Below are 16,317 nucleotides of genomic sequence, written 5' to 3' on the forward strand. Positions count from 1 at the left end.
ACGTATTTTGCAAAAATTGATTTTTGGTAAAAATTACACATTTTGGAATTTTTCACTCTCATTCAATTATTTATAGATATTTTGACTTAAAATTATTACTACATGCTCAAAAGATAATAGGGATTACGGAAATATATAGTTTATCTATTACAATAATTTACGAAAATACCTTTTAGAGCATTAAAATAACAAATTTAAAAAATATTTCATAAATTTGTATTTTTTTCAATAGTAATAATATTTAAAAACTAGTAAAACTTTTTTATTTATGCATTACCTTGTAGATAAACTAAAGACGTACAATCGTACAAAACAAAACAAAAAGTAAAGATCTAGCTATAATCTAAGCCGAGTTATGATCGTTTGAACAAAAGACAACAAATTAGTGGATTTCGTTGTGGCGCTTCTCAAACAATGAACCAGCCGGCGGGTCAGCGACCTTCAGTCAGTCAGCTGACTAGGCGCTCGGCGGACCTCGCGCGCCATCTCGCATGCGTCAGTGGCGGTAAAAGGGTTAAACAATGAAATATGACATAACAGCAAGTTTAGTTAAAATTGACACAAGTTTGTTACATGTTTACTTCACTTTTATCTTATAAGAAAACATTTGTGAAGAATTTGTAATCCAGGATTACATTTTTATAATGATGGATGAAACAAAATGAAATCCTAGAGTTGCAGCATTAAATTTATATTTTAAACAATGAGATTTTAGGAGCAGTCTTTACAGAATTAAAGTGATGTTAACAAACCATCCAATCTATTAGATTTTAAAATAGAAGAATAATCTTTTGTTAACATTTGATTTATTCTTTCACAAATAATTGTTCCTTGAAGTTGTTTGATTTCTGTTATTTGCTGCATTTCAAGTTGACTTTCACTGCAATCACTATTTAGACTGAATTCTTTTTCTTGTGAACAGATAACACAAAGTCCTCTGCTTGCTTTATCCACTTGATCTATGGTAGAAAGTTGATTTTTGATTGCTTGTTTGATTGTGCTCAAATCCGATTTAAGGCAACTGAAATATAAAACATTTACTACACATGTTTACAAAATTTTGATTCGTAAGGTTAAGACATTCAATAAATCTCCTAAATGTTAACCAACTTCCGTAAGAGAAAGGAGGTGAGTGGAAGAGGGGGGGCTAGTCAAAACGTGCATTTCTGAGGTCAGTTTCCCTTCTATGAGTCATCTTAAGCCGGTCGGGATAGATAAAAATAGAATAGGGCAGCATGTGTGTACAGAGCGACACTAAGCGACATTGCAATACAGTAGAACTCCAATTAACCAAACTCCAATTAACCGAATCGCCGATTATCCGAATCGCTTATTTCAACAATTTTAATAACGTAAAGCTACAGTAATAATAAGTTTCGCAAAATATCAAAGAATTGTTATTAAACAAATTTAGCCAGTGTGTAATTTTGGACTTTGATGGAACACTATTAACTTAAGAACATGTATAGAACACTTGTGCTAAGAGCATTGTAAACTGTAAAAATGTTCTGATTTCATTTATTATTAACTAAAAGTTCATTTAGTACCGAAAATGAGGATTTTCTTGGAAATTCCCAGAATTCCTGTAAAACTCTGATTATCTGAATTTTGGATTATCCGAATGGGGTCTGGTCCCAATTGATTCGGATAATCGGAGTTCTACTGTACTGATTTTATATTATGCTAGCAGTACACTATCGCCGAATATAGGCGAGCACGATAGTGTGCTCGTGTATGCTCGGGACAGTTTGCCTCGCCATGATTCGTGCTTACCTGCTCTCTGTTTTTTGTCGGTTTTTGGGATGAGTCAAAGAAAACGAGCAAAGGCGTGCACAGAGCACAAACGAACTAGTGTCAGTTAATACTCGTCTTCAATCGTCTTGTCTCCAGTGACACAGAGTAGTGCAATTAATTGTGATGAGTGGACAAACGAAGAAACAATTTTGTTTTCAAGTATTTTCATAACAACTCTTGATTTTTACATTCTATAATCAAATTTTCATTTAGTAACAAAACTAATCATCAGGAAATGGCTTCTTTTTGTTAGGACTTAGTGCAAAAGCACCATCACTTTGGCATTAAGATGATAAAGTTAGGACAGGGCCTTATTATTTGGCTAATTATTACTAAAATATACCCCCGCCGCAGCAAACCTGGAGACTAAATGAACTTCCATTTGCGTGATTTAATTTTCACTTAAGTCATCCAGTTAAATAACATACATTTAATGGGTACCTAGGTTTGATGCTGGGGGGATAGTGTTTTTAATGAAATATTAAGCGAAGTAAAAATATAAAATAATTAAATTGTCCAGGTATTGATCAACATAACTTACATACAAAAATACCCCTGCCGACAAATTTCCATTTGTCTAAATTGATTTTCAATTTAATCTATTTAAATAACATTAGCTTTAAAGAGTCCCTAGGTTTGCTGCCTCAAGGAAACTAATAAAGTGTGTTTTTTAGTAAAATATTAATAGCTTAGTATAAAATAAATAAATTTTCCAAGTTCAATCAAAATATATCACCTTTAAACCACATTTCATCAAAATCGGAAAGAAATTACTCGAGTCATCGCATTCACGGACACACACACACACACACACACACACACACACACACATATATATATATATATATGTAAAAATTTGAACGAATGGTGTTTTTGGCCTCTGGGGACATCATAATGAAAAAGTAAATCGGTCCTGGGCCTAGGTCTTACCGTGCCACCTACGGCCGTAATAGCTACTTCCCTATAGGGAAATTCGCTAATAAGCAAACTACAATAATTTACTTATTCTCCATAAGAATAACATAGGAATTTTAAATTAAACATTTTTTTTTTATCCGAAACCAATAACCGCACAAAAACACTTCAAAATAATACTAAATTATTTTTTTAAGTTCTTTAAAATGGTTTGAAGAGAAATTGGGAAATTTTGTGTTTTGAGGGCGAAAAATTAGAAAAACCAATTTTTACCCCATAAAACCCCACATAAAGCCCCGCTTCCATGGTCTGTTCATGCTGGTTCATCAACTCATCCAATTTATCTTGCCCTACATCTTTAAGCTAAATTTCATCAAAATCTGCAAAAATTACTCAAATTCATAGACGTGTTTTATATATATATACATAATATATAAAATTTGAACGAATAGTGTTTTTGGCCTCTAGGGACATCAAAATGAAAAAGTATATCGGTCCCGTGTCCAGGTCTTACCGTGCCACCTACGGTAATAGCTACTTCCCTAAAGGGAAATTTGCTAAAAAGTAGTTAACAAGCAAATCTTTACATTAGCATGGTCAGTGGATAATATAAAGTGTAACTCCAAAATAAATACAGAATAACATTTGTACCTAACTTATTAAATGATTCAGGATAGAAAACTAAATGAGCTAAATTCTGTTTGAATCTATAGAGTTGTGTTAAACATGTTTCAATCATAACTACGGTAATTTAAATGTATTATACTTAAGTATTTTTGTACCTCAAAAGTCCATTGTGTAATCCTAAAGCATATCCAGCATGAAAACCTTTAGCAAAACCTTCATCGAATCCGTGTTGAAATTTCATTTCTCTTCCTGAGGCTAAACCTTCACGATATCCTTGCTGGAAAATAATTAATGTCCAGTTTGTAAAAATGACTACACAATTTTTTTAGTTACAAAAATGGTTTCATGAGAATTGGTGAGATATTGCTGAATTGATATAGAATTAGATTGAAAATGCAAAATCTGTTACGATTTTGTTTGTAATCTGTTACTATCAGAATCTGTGTGTGGGGTGAACACTAGCGTGAATAATTTTGGTTCAATGACCAGCTGGCACAACTTTTCTAAACCAAAAAAACTACTAGTAAAAAATAAGTGGTAGCAAAAAGAAGGAAAAATTAAAAAGCAATTTTACATCTAGAATTTGAAAAATCCCCAGAAGAGGAACCCTGAACACATAGTATTCCATATCCCAAATAAATACTCTTCCCTTTAAACATGACCATGCCACCACACACACCCATGTCACCCATGGCACATCCATGTCACCGGCTATGGCCAAATGTGTACTAAATAATTATGCACCTTATGGAAAAAAATGATTATCTCTCGGGGAACCGAGATTTAATATTATAATTAAAGGTTCAGGGTTTTAAGTTTTGAATTTCTATCCATCCCACTTTTTTCTAAAGTATGAGACTATCAACATAGGCTAGGTAATTTAGGACCTAAAACTTACAGAATGTAATGATTTCTTCATTTTATTAATTGACTGATTTGATACTTCCTCCTCATCACTATTCATTTTTTGTTGTTGTAATGGCATACAATAGATTCTTATTAACTATGTCGAAGCTGGAAAATAAAAAGATTAAACAAAATATGTTTAGCCATTTTGAAGTTAAATAGTTAGTCTTTGTCTTGCTGGGTTATATCATAGATAAAACATACTCCTTAGTAGATTTCCCATCCACATGGAACAGCTGAAGCCAATTTTCCTGTTAGTTCTGTCCGGTCTACTGTAGAGTCATGTTTTGTTTAGGGTAAAATTAGTTTCTTAAATTACTTCTTGATCAGCAACGTACGTGTTATTACAAAGAAACGTCTTATTACACTTAAAACATATATTTACGCTTATACTGTTACTCACAAGACTATAAATACTGTATACAAAATACCCCCGCCGCAGCAAACCTGCCGACTAAGCTAATTTCCATTTGTTGGAATTGATTTTCAATTAAATCTACAGTATTTAAATAACATAAGGTACGAGTACCTATGTTTGCTGCTACAAGGAAACTGTTAAAGTGGGGTTTTTAGTATTAGTAAAATATTAATAGCTTAGGCCTAGTATGCAATAAATAAATTTGCCAAGTTTTATCAAAATATATCAATAAACAAGCAAACTACAACATTTTACAATATTCTCCAAAAGAATAACATGAGAATTTTAAATTTACAATTTTTTGAATTTTCTCCATTACCAATAATAATTGTACAAAAACACTTTGATATACAAAATAATTTTTTTAAGCTCTTTAAAAAGGTCTGGAGAGAAATTGGGAAATTTTGTGTTTTGAGGGTCAAAAATGAGAAAAACAATTTTTCACCCCATAAAACCCCGTTCCCATCATGCTGGTTCGCGAACTCGTTCAAGTTTATCCCTCCTTACACCTTTAAACAAAATTTCATCAAAATCGGACAAAAATTACTCAAGTTATCGCATTCACGGACGTGTATATATATATATATCTTCTAATATATAAAATTCTCGTGTCACAGTGTTTGTCTACAAACTCCTCCGGAACGACTTCACCGATCGTTCTGAAATTTGGTGTGTAAATTCTGTAGGTATGCGAATCGGACGTAAACTATTTCCCGTTTCGAAATTCTTAAAAGGGCTCCGCCCCAGTGGCTCTGGAGTTTCCCATGTTAACCTTATGAGAAATGGAATTAATGAATCTTAACAGCTGTTTCAATTAAACAAGTTGGTTCTGTTCTATGATGTTCAATAGCATTAAAGTTACAAGGATTACCAACAGGGTGCAGCACTATTATTTCTTTTACATTTATGACAACAGCTAATTTGCAACCAAAAGGTGAGTGAGCGTAGCGAACGAACTTCAACCTGGAGGCGAGTTAGCGTAGCGAACGAGCTAACCTGAAGGCAAGTGAGCGCAGCGAACGAGCTCCAACCTAAAGGTGAGTGAGCGTAGCGAACGAGCTCCAATCCAAAGGTGAGTGAGCGTAGCGAACGAACTTCAACCAGGACGTGATTGAGCGATGCGAACGAGATCATCTTGAAAATTAAACGTAATGGTACTTTCTTTCCATCGGTCTGTCTTAGGGGAAACCTATAACTTAGGCGATACGAAGTTCGCCGGGTCAGCTAGTATATATATATATATACATATATAAAAATTTGAGCGAATGGTGTTTTTGGCCTCTGGGGACATCAAAATGAAAAAGTAAATCGGTCTCGGGCCTAGGTCTTACCGTGCCACCTATGGTAATACTGTAGCTTCTTCCTTATAGGGAAATTCGCTAAAAGGTGGTAAGTGGTGATCGATTTTGATTGGACCAATAGGCGAATGACAAGAATCTTGAATGGCGTCCCTACTTATACGCTATTGGCTACCGGAAGCACCCACCAATACATTTTTATAAGTAGGTACAACTGGAATCAAAATTTACTTGTTCATTAATCAACTTATTTCTATTTTTACTTTCCGGCGTGGAGAAAGTATATCTTACTAATATTATAAATGTGAAAGTTTGTGTGTTTGTTTGTGTGTTTGAAGTTCAATCACGCATAAACCACTGGACGGATTAGGCTGAAATTTGGCATGATGATAGCTTACATTCCCGATTAACATATAGGCATATTCTTATCTCAAAAATCCTTTCGGGCTCCACCCCAGTGGCTCTGTAATTCCCCATGTTAATATTATGAGTATTCATATTTAAAGGGAATTAAAGAGTTTAGTCAGCTGTTTCAACTAAAATAGTTGGTTCTATGATATGGAAAAGCATCAAAAAGTTATAAGATTTACCAACAGGGTGCAGCACTATATTTTTTTGCACTTATGAAAACAGATAATTTGAACTAAGCAGCAACAAAAAACTGTGATTCACAATGAGAATTGTCAAAGTAGGATTGTTTACAGTTATGTTTATGTTTTTCATTTCATGAATAATTTGTGATATTTTGCGAATTGTTGATAATTTATTTTTCTCTATTGTTTATGTGAAGTTGTAGAACATTATGGCTATCGTAGATGTGTAACCTATACTTATAAAAGGCAAAGCCCTCACTGACTCACTCATCACTAATTCTCCCACTTCCCATTTACCTAGGAGGCTGAAATTTGGTACATTGATTCTTTAGGCATTAAATAGGAAAACTAAGTTGTTTTTATTCTGATCGGACTCTCGGGCTCCGCCCCAGTGGCTCTGGAGTTTCCCATGTAAGCCTTATGATTTTTCATATTTAAAAGGAATTAATGAATCTTAACAGCTGTTTCAATTAAACAAGTTGGTTCTGTTCTATGATGTTCAATTGCATTAAAGTTACAATGATTACCAACAGGGTGCAGCACTATTATTTATTTTAATTTATGACAACAGCTAATTTGCAACCAAAAGGTGAGTGAGCGTAGCGAACGAACTTCAACCTGGAGACGAGTTAGCGTAGCGAACGAGCTAACCTGAAGGCAAGTGAGCGCAGCAAACGAGCTCCAACCGTAAAGGTGAGTGAGCGTAGCGAATGAACTTCAACCAGGACGTGATTGAGCCATGCGAACGAGATCATCTTGAAAATTAAGAAGTTAAACGGGGCAAAGCCCGCGGGTACAGCTAGTACCATATACTTATTATAATATATTACCATATACTATGGTATAGGGGGCTATACCATAGTATATGAAGAAAGTAGGGCCTATTGTTTTCGAAAAAATTTTCGAGTTTGAGTTTTGAGTGGATATATTAGTTTTGGGTCCCCCTGGACACAAAAAAGTGGTTTTCGAAGTGATGTCTGTGTGTCTGTGTGTGTGTGTGTGTGTGTGTGTGTGTATGTGTGTCTGGATGTGTACAGAGCTAGGGACTACACCTGTGGTCCGATTTCGATGTAATTTGGTATGTAGGTTTTAATCCATGGTATCTCCAGGCATTTATTTAATTTTTTTGAAATTTTGGTTTTTAATGGGGATTTTCACATAAAAACCCATAAAAACCGGAAAAATCTGATTTTCTCAAAAATGGCCTGAACGATTTTGATAAAAATTGAGTATGTTGTAGCCCTTTAAATTCTGAACAAAACGGATCAAATCCCATTTCTGTAAAAATTACGGTTCAAAAGTTATTGTAAAATATGTTATTTTCCCACAAAAACCCCATAAAATAACAAAAAATAGGATTAAAAAAATCCGGTTTTGGTTTAACATAGTATGTTATGGTCCTTACAATTTTGATAGTTTTTTTTTAAATTTTGATTTTTAATGGGGATTTTCCCATATAACCCCATAAAATAACGGAAAAATAAGATTTTCCCAAAAATGGCCCGAACGGTTTTGATAAAAATTTAGTATGTTATAGTCCTTTATATTCTGAACAAAATGGTACAAATCCCATTTCTGTAAACATTACGGTTCAAAAGATATTGTAAATTATGTTATTTTCCTATAAAACCCCCATAAAATAACAAAAAAATCTGATTTCCCCAAAAATGGCCCGAATGATTTTGATAAAAATTTAGTATGTTATAGTCCTTTAAATTCTGAACAAAATCGTACAAATCTCATTTCCGTATATTTACTCTCACCGCTTAGACATGGTAAAGGTTGTTGGCAAACTTATGGGAGAAAGTATGAGTCAGAATGCTGATACCGTTTATTACATTTTTCCTTATAAATATAAAATTCTTTCCAAGCATTCATTACATATCCTTTCTTACAATTCTTTAAAATACATAGACTATCCTCCATTTTTCCTGATGAGTGGCCATTTTGTAACAGGTGTTGTGCAACATTTGATCTTTCTGGTTTGTTGTTCCTCCACGCAGATTTGTGGTTTTTGAAGCGGTTAACGAAGTTCACTGTCTGTCCAATGTAGAAGCTATCACAATCGTTATAATTGATTTTATAGATGCCCGAAGCGTCAAATTTGTGTCGATATTGTTGCTTTGGCAACTAAACATTCTTATGCCAAGAAAATTGAGAAGTTAAAAATTTCAAAAGGTAAGTTTAGACCACAGAAGAAAATTATTTGCCATCTTTGTAATCCACCTGGACATATTAAGCCTAACTGTCCTAATCTTGGCAATAACTCTCGGCACAGATCTAAGGCAAATTATGTTGGGAAACACAAAGAAAATGACAATGTGTTGCTTACAACTGTTTTCCATACTGAAAACATAAAATCTTATGAATCCAAAGTTGATCATAATGATTGCTGGGTAATTGATTCAGGTTGTACAACTCATATGAGTAATCAAATGGTGGAAAATGGTAAGTTTGAAAAGAAGGAAGTTTTGGTGACCAATAATGCAAAACTTACAAGTAATTGTGTTGGTGATATTGAACTGCTTTATATAGAAAATTCTAATAAAGTTACTGTTAAGTTACCAGAACTTGCTACTAATTTGTTGTCTGTAAAAAAATTACAGAAAAAGGTAAAGGAGTAGTTTTTTAAAAAGATTCGTGCAGACACAATATCCAAAAAATGAAATTGGTGCCGGGTCCAGGTCTTAATCTTATTCCCTGTTTATGGGAAATTCGCTAAAAGTAAATCGGTCCAGGTCTTACCATGAGACCTACGGTAATACAGTAGAACCTCTTTTATCCAAACCCCCGTAATCCGAACACCTCATTGAACTGTACTCCATATACAGTAGGCCTACAGTAGTTCTTTATTGTATATGTAAGCACAGTAATTGTTTCTATTGTAATGTACAGTACTATTTATTCACTATGTTTACTACTGTATTAAATAATCACTGCATTTTACTTTATAAAGCATTTTTTTACTTTTCCTTTACCTAACAGTTAAGAGCCAATTTAGCCATGTTTTATCTATCCTATACTCTAATACAAGCAATGTTTGCTTGTATGTATGTATGTGTGTATGTGTATGTATGTTTGCACAAAGATCTTGAAAACGGCTCCGACGATTTTCTTCAAATGGTGTAAGTAGTTTATTTCTGGCCTAAAAACGAGTTTACTGCAGTTAAAAACTGCCAACAAAAATCTAATTACGTAGAAAAATGAAACTGAAAATCACATTTTTTTAACATTAGTCTTATGGGTTGCTAAGTAACCATGTTGGTTTCAATTAAATAACAAGGAAAAAGTAAACAAAAGACTTGTAAGTTGCCTATCCACAGTATAGGCCTACTAGCAAATTAAAAATACAGGACAAAAGGAAAAACATCAGTTGTTACTATTGAGCAAAGATTATACTCAAGATTAAGTACTCGATACATTGTAGTCAAGGGTAGCAGTATGGAGTGTGGAATCTGTTTATGACGATTAGATTACGGTATCTGCAATCCTTAAATGCTATGGGAAGGGAAGGAAACAGGTCCGCGACGTAGGAAGTGATGAAGGAAGTAGTCAAGGTGAGCAGTCAGGAGTGTGGGAACTTTTTATGACGATTAGATTAAGGTATATGCAATCCAAAAATGCTACAGGAAGGGAGGAAAACAGGTCCGAGACGTAGGAAGTGGTGAAGGAAGTAGTCAAGGTGAGCTATCCGGAGTGTAGGAACCGTTTATGACGATTAAGTTATATCAAGGTACCTGCATTCCTAAAATGCCATGGGATGGGAGGGAAACAGGTCCGCGACTTAGGAAGGGGTGGAAGGAAGTAAAAAAGGCGAGCAGTGTGGAGTGTGGTAACTGGAAACAGTTTGTAGCAGTTAGAATAATGTATCAGCAATACTGAAATGCTATGAGAAGGGATGGAAACATGAAACATGTCCATGACACAGGAAATGGTGAAAGAATTAGTAAAGCTAGCAGTGCAGAGTGTGGGGAATGGATTCATGTATCTGCAATACTAAGACTGCTTTCAGAGTAAACTAATGATTTTCCCCGAGCAAAGCTCAGTCACCAGGTACTTGTTATGTAAAACAACAATATATTCTGTAGTCCGAACTATTCAATAATCCGAACCCCCCCCCCCCCCCCGGTCCCAATGAGCACAGATTAAAGAGGTTCTACTGTAGTTTATTTCCTACATGGGAAATTCGCTAAAATGTGGGCTAATTTAGGACGAGATTGGTTTGAAATGGGAAAACAAAACACTCACCTTGTTGTTAATTAGACCATGTTTGTTGGAGGTTAGTCACATTTACAAAACAATTAATTGGGGTAAGTATGGCTTAAAATAGTCACTAGTCAACCACAGGTTAGTATCTCTAACTCACTAAACGATTTCTTTATCTATCTTTGTCTCACTCAACTAGTCAACTTGAACTTGATGTCTTATCAAATACTGATCATCACCGAACATGGAATGTCAAATGCTTCAACAAACTCAAATTGAAGGATACATGCTAATATGCAGTTTTTCAAGAACTAAACATAAATGGGGTGGGATTGCCATCTACGCAAAGGAAAACCTCTCAAAAAACTTAAAACAGATAAACACAACCGATATAAACGAGGAGCTCATATCTGAAATAGCAGCCTTTGAGATAAAAAAGCATAATTTAATAATAATAGGAGCATACAGATCCCCTAACCAAGACCTAGACAAATTTCTAGCCAACTTAGACAAACTACTGTGCATTTTTACTGGAAACAAAAAAGATATAATCTTGATGGGCGACACTAATGTGAACATCAGACAGAAACTGGACCATAATTTCCAAGTGTTTGAACGATTCTTTTTGGAACACAACCTCAAAATAATAGATATACCACACACCAGATTAACCAGAAACTCAATCAGCAGCCTAGACACATGTATCACAAACCTGGACCCCAAAACCATGAAAATACAAACACACAAGAATGTGATCTCAGACCATCACGGAATTAGCTGTACAATGCTAAATCGCGCCCTAAACGAAACAGCACCGCTGAAGAAAATAATACAACCTACGACGGACAACAACCTCATCAAACTAAAGAGAAATCTAAGTGAGCAAAATTGGGAAAATGTTTACCAAGCGGAAACCGTTGATGAAAAATACAAAAACTTCCTGGAAATTATAATAAAAGAAATGGACTCGACAATGCCTAGAACATATAAGACCTAGGCCTATAACATTAAACCTAAGAACCCATTTTGGGACTACAAAACCATACAGTTGAAAAATGCAGCTGCAGCCGCACACAGCAAATTCCTACTCACAGACTCACTAGAAGATAAACAAACATTTACAAGACTAAAGGCTACCTACGACAAACATGTAAGAGACCAAAAGGCACTACATACAATAGAACATATAAAACAATCCAAAAATAAAAATAAAGAGATTTGGAGGGTAATAAATAAAGAAAGGAAAGCGCCTAAAATTTCAAACCAGAATATTACGTTGAAAATAACCAACAATATCGAGACAGACCCAAACAATCTAAGCCAACATTTCAACAACTATTTCATAAAAATAGGAGCACCTACAAATCCACCAGGCCTAAGTAAAAATGAAGATACAAATTGCAAGCCTAACCGACCGGACCCACAAACAGGCTTACACCAAACAAAAGCTAAACTGGAGCACTTCACTAAAATAACAAAAAGTGAGTTGATTTGGATTTTTAACAGTTTCCCAGCCAAGAACTCATCAGGAATAGACAACATTTCAAATAAAATAATTAAATTCTGTCAAAATGAACTTCTAGAACCCCTTTTACACATCATAAACGCCTCAATTGAGCAATCCACTGTCCCAGAACTAATGAAGATATCCATAGTGTATCCTAAATTCAAAAAAGGAGAAACACAGCTCATAGAAAACAACAGACCAATATCGCTACTACCAACCTTCTCAAAATATCTAGAAAAAACAATAAATATGCAACGGATACATTTTCTCGAAAACACAAAATTAATATCTCCAAACCAACACGGATTCAGACAGGGAAAGTCGATAAATACAGCCCTAGCCCAACTATGCGAAACAATTACTAACTTATGGGAAGACAAGAAGCAAGCCACAGCAACTTTCCTGGACCTACAAAAGGCTTTTGACAGCCTAGATCGGAAGCTTCTCGTCACAAAACTAGAAGACATGAACATCACTGGAAATGCCATAAAATGGATACAAAACTACCTTGATAACAGAAGCCAAACCGTTGAAATAGAACACTACAAAAATAACTACCAAATTAAAACTAGATCAGAACTACAAAAGACCATATAGCCACAAGGCTCCATACTCGGGCCTCTACTTTTTCTTGCTTATATAAACAGTTTTCCAGACAACTTACCCCCAGATTATACATGCATAATGTTCGCTGATGACACCAAAACTACACTCCGACAACTAAATCAGAAGAAACGCCCCAAAAAATTGAAGAAACCCTACAACTATCAACAGAAATCTGTGACAACTTGAATTGAACCTAACTATAAATAAGAAGAAAACTATACACATAAAATTCACAACTACAAACAGACAGCAAGAAGAAGAAAACCTCACGCAGCAAAACATAACCGACAATGCAAAATTCCTAGGAATTACAATTGATAAGAACCTAAACTGGCACAAGCATATAGACAACTTGCATAAAAAACTGTCTTCAGCCCTTTTTGCACTGAGAAGAATACGGAAAATTACAAACAAATCGATAACAATAACAGCATATCACGCACTTTTTGCAGCTCACATAAATTTTGGAATAATAGCCTGGGGATCCACAGATCAGACATCATTAAAGAAACTTGTAATGTAATACTGCAACAAAAGGCTTTGGGAATTATAGAAGAAGCACACTACCAAGACCACTTTTTCCCAAAAAAACAAATCCTCACCATCACCTCCACCTATATCCTTGAAGCAATAAAGTTTATAAAAAACAAACCAAACACTCTTAGATACGAATGCCACAAATATAATCTGAGAAACAAAACAAACCTAAACCTAGAACAACATAGGCTCCAAAAAACTAGCTCAACCCCACATTTCATGGGAACTAGGCTTTTTAATCTTCTACCAAACAATCTAAAATCAATAACTGACACTAAAAGTTTTATTAAATCACTAAAAAAATATCTTCAAAACAAACCATATTTCAACCTAAATGAATTTTATAATGACCATAACCATAGATAAAACAGCCATAACTTCCTAAATAGGCCCTAAAAAAAATGCTCACAGCAGGCCTACAGCATGAAGAAAGAAAATTCTGACGATTCCCCGATCTTGATGACCGTGGAGAAGATGAAGTGAACTATGAACTATCCTGTCAACGTCAACTCAGCTACAACAAATACAACATAACTTTTGTAAATTGTAAACAAAAACAAAAAAACCAACACGAACACGAAACAAATGGTTATGATGGCTATGTTATGATCGGTGGGGCACACGGGAGGGACTAAGGCTAACATATCTTGTAGTGTCAGCGTTCGCCGAACCAGGGGCCCTATTTTTGAAATGGTTGACTGTTGAGTTGAGTGTCGAGTCATTCTATTTCCAATCGTTTCGTATTTTTGAAACGGTTGACGGTGGACTTATACAACCAAAACTACTCAACACCTATCGAGCTGTTGAGTGGAGGTTGACTGCACTTTCTTCTTCCTCTCTTTCGGCAAAAAATTACTCTTTTTGAGACGACGCCATATTGTTTTGTTATTGCTTTAATTTACTAATTGCGATTTAGAGGTTATGTATTTGTTGTCAATGTATTAGCACCCAATTATGCGATTGTTTTCTGTAGAATAATCGCATTTTAATTTTATTTACTGTGTCAATACTAGACTATTTAATCAAGGGTTTTATTCTTGTTGGAATGTTTGAAATAGACTAGACATACTAATTGAACTTATTATAAGATAATTAATTGTTATTAGACCTATGATTTATTAAGGATTGTGGTAGAGAGAAACAATATCATAGTTTGTTTGAATACCATTCGCCTAATAAAGGGATCAAATTAATTTAAGTTACGATATGCTTTCAGTGCAATGGCAAATAGCCGCTTTAACCTAAATAAAAAACAATTAAAAATATTATAAAACAACCCGATGAAGGAAACTAAAATAAGGTGATGTGTTCCGAAATAGAGACGAAGAAAGCAAATAATAATGTATTTAGGATGAGTGTAGGACCTAAAGTAAAGTGCAGCCTATGCCTAAACTTTTAATTAGCTACACCCTAAAACAAACATCCATAGTAAATTTTATTTTTTATACTTAAGTTTATTACTTTATTTAGTTTACTTTAGTTAATTACTTAAGTTAAGGTACTTTGCAATCACTAAGATTAAGCAAGACATAACCTCAATCTCAATCTCTCAAGAACGGAGTTGACAGTTTACCTCAGTGTCTCGAAATATGGCAGATTGAGATTAGCTGCCAGATTTTAGAGTAAGAAGAGGTTAAATCGAAGTCCGCAAGAACTCTGGATTGTGATTGGCTCAAAATGACGTCATCTGAATTTTTGACGGTCGTATGCTCTACATTTCCACCACGAGTCTCTCAACTAGTGATCCCCAACTCGCTTCCCAACTGTTGGGTTTCAAAAATACCAAATCATGTTGTTGGTTGAGTTGAGTGCTGACGATTGACTCAACTGTCAACCATTTCAAAAATAGGGTCCCAGGCTGAAGATAGCTGACGGTCCATCTGACGACCTGTTTTTTTGCCCATTTGATTTATGACAGGCCGAGTGGTAACTGGACGGAATTCAAAATATAGTAGACCTCCATGTGGATAGGATACATTTGGAAAAATGTAGTTTGCTATTTTATATTTTGATTAAATTAAACATTATTAATTTCATCGTTTAGACCACGTTGTATGTATGTATCTGTATAACCGATGTATGTTTTCGTGTTAAATATGTAAATTGTTTAGGACTACTTCACTTCTACATAATAATTCACATATTATTATTTATATTAGAAACTATATTAGAAATGATGAAATACATTTGGTATTCAAAAGAATCCAGGTCCCAGGTAGGGTAGGGAGGAGAAATAGCAATGCGACCTAAGCCTAAGTGGAATGTAAAGATTCAAAACATCCAACTCGAGATGCATACCACTTAGCTGAACGCTAAACTCCCAAAACATATGAGTAAGAATTTACCTGGAAAGGTGGATGGCCTTATTGAAATACACCCAGAACTGAAAATTAGCTTGAACGTAAATTAGAAATGTACAGCTCCCAACTAACTAAATTATTATTTATCATTCATAATTTTGGTATTTTAAGTTGATACGGGTATTGTTTTTGGCTACCAGTAAATAAGTTAAAAAAATGTATTACAATAATTATTGTATGTAAATTGCATTATGATTATTATTACATTATGTGTGACATTATTATTATAACTTTCTGGAAAGTGTCAAGAGTTTTGATAATATATATCAAAACCCCTGCTCCTTTTATGGTCCAATCATGCTGGTTCGCCAACTCATAATGAAGTGTATCCCAACCTACATCTCAAAAACCAAATGTTATCAAAGTCGCTCAAAGATTACTCAAGTTATTGCGTTCACGTACGTGTATACACATATACAACAATTCAAACGAATTGTGGTTTTATGTCGAGTTCTTAACCGTGCCACGTACCGTAAGTACGGTAATAGGCATTTGCCCTATGAACAAATGCACTAAATTATACCCTTAAAAAGGTCTAAAGACTTCAAAA

General features: G+C 34.6%; 1 long non-coding RNA gene across 12 annotated transcripts; it reads right to left on the minus strand.

Annotated features, from left to right (window-relative positions):
- Positions 1–605: 605 nt before the first annotated feature.
- Positions 606–13,940, minus strand: LOC128983179 (uncharacterized). Of its 12 annotated transcripts, none has more exons than XR_008489802.1 (5): positions 13,817–13,940; positions 10,800–10,985; positions 4,235–4,350; positions 3,492–3,613; positions 606–1,021 (listed from the first exon to the last, which is right to left on the minus strand). It is a non-coding gene; the product is annotated as an uncharacterized LOC128983179 (long non-coding RNA). The 12 variants fall into 12 exon arrangements; XR_008489805.1 differs by lacking the exon at positions 13,817–13,940 and adding an exon at positions 13,727–13,742; XR_008489804.1 differs by lacking the exon at positions 13,817–13,940 and adding an exon at positions 13,314–13,543.
- Between the last annotated feature and the right edge of the window lie 2,377 nt (positions 13,941–16,317).

The sequence above is a fragment of the Macrosteles quadrilineatus genome, unplaced genomic scaffold (assembly GCF_028750875.1).
Source record: "Macrosteles quadrilineatus isolate MER2022 unplaced genomic scaffold, UCM_ALF_1.0 Scaffold_1__1_contigs__length_201487025, whole genome shotgun sequence".
NCBI classification, from domain to species: Eukaryota; Metazoa; Arthropoda; class Insecta; order Hemiptera; family Cicadellidae; genus Macrosteles; species Macrosteles quadrilineatus.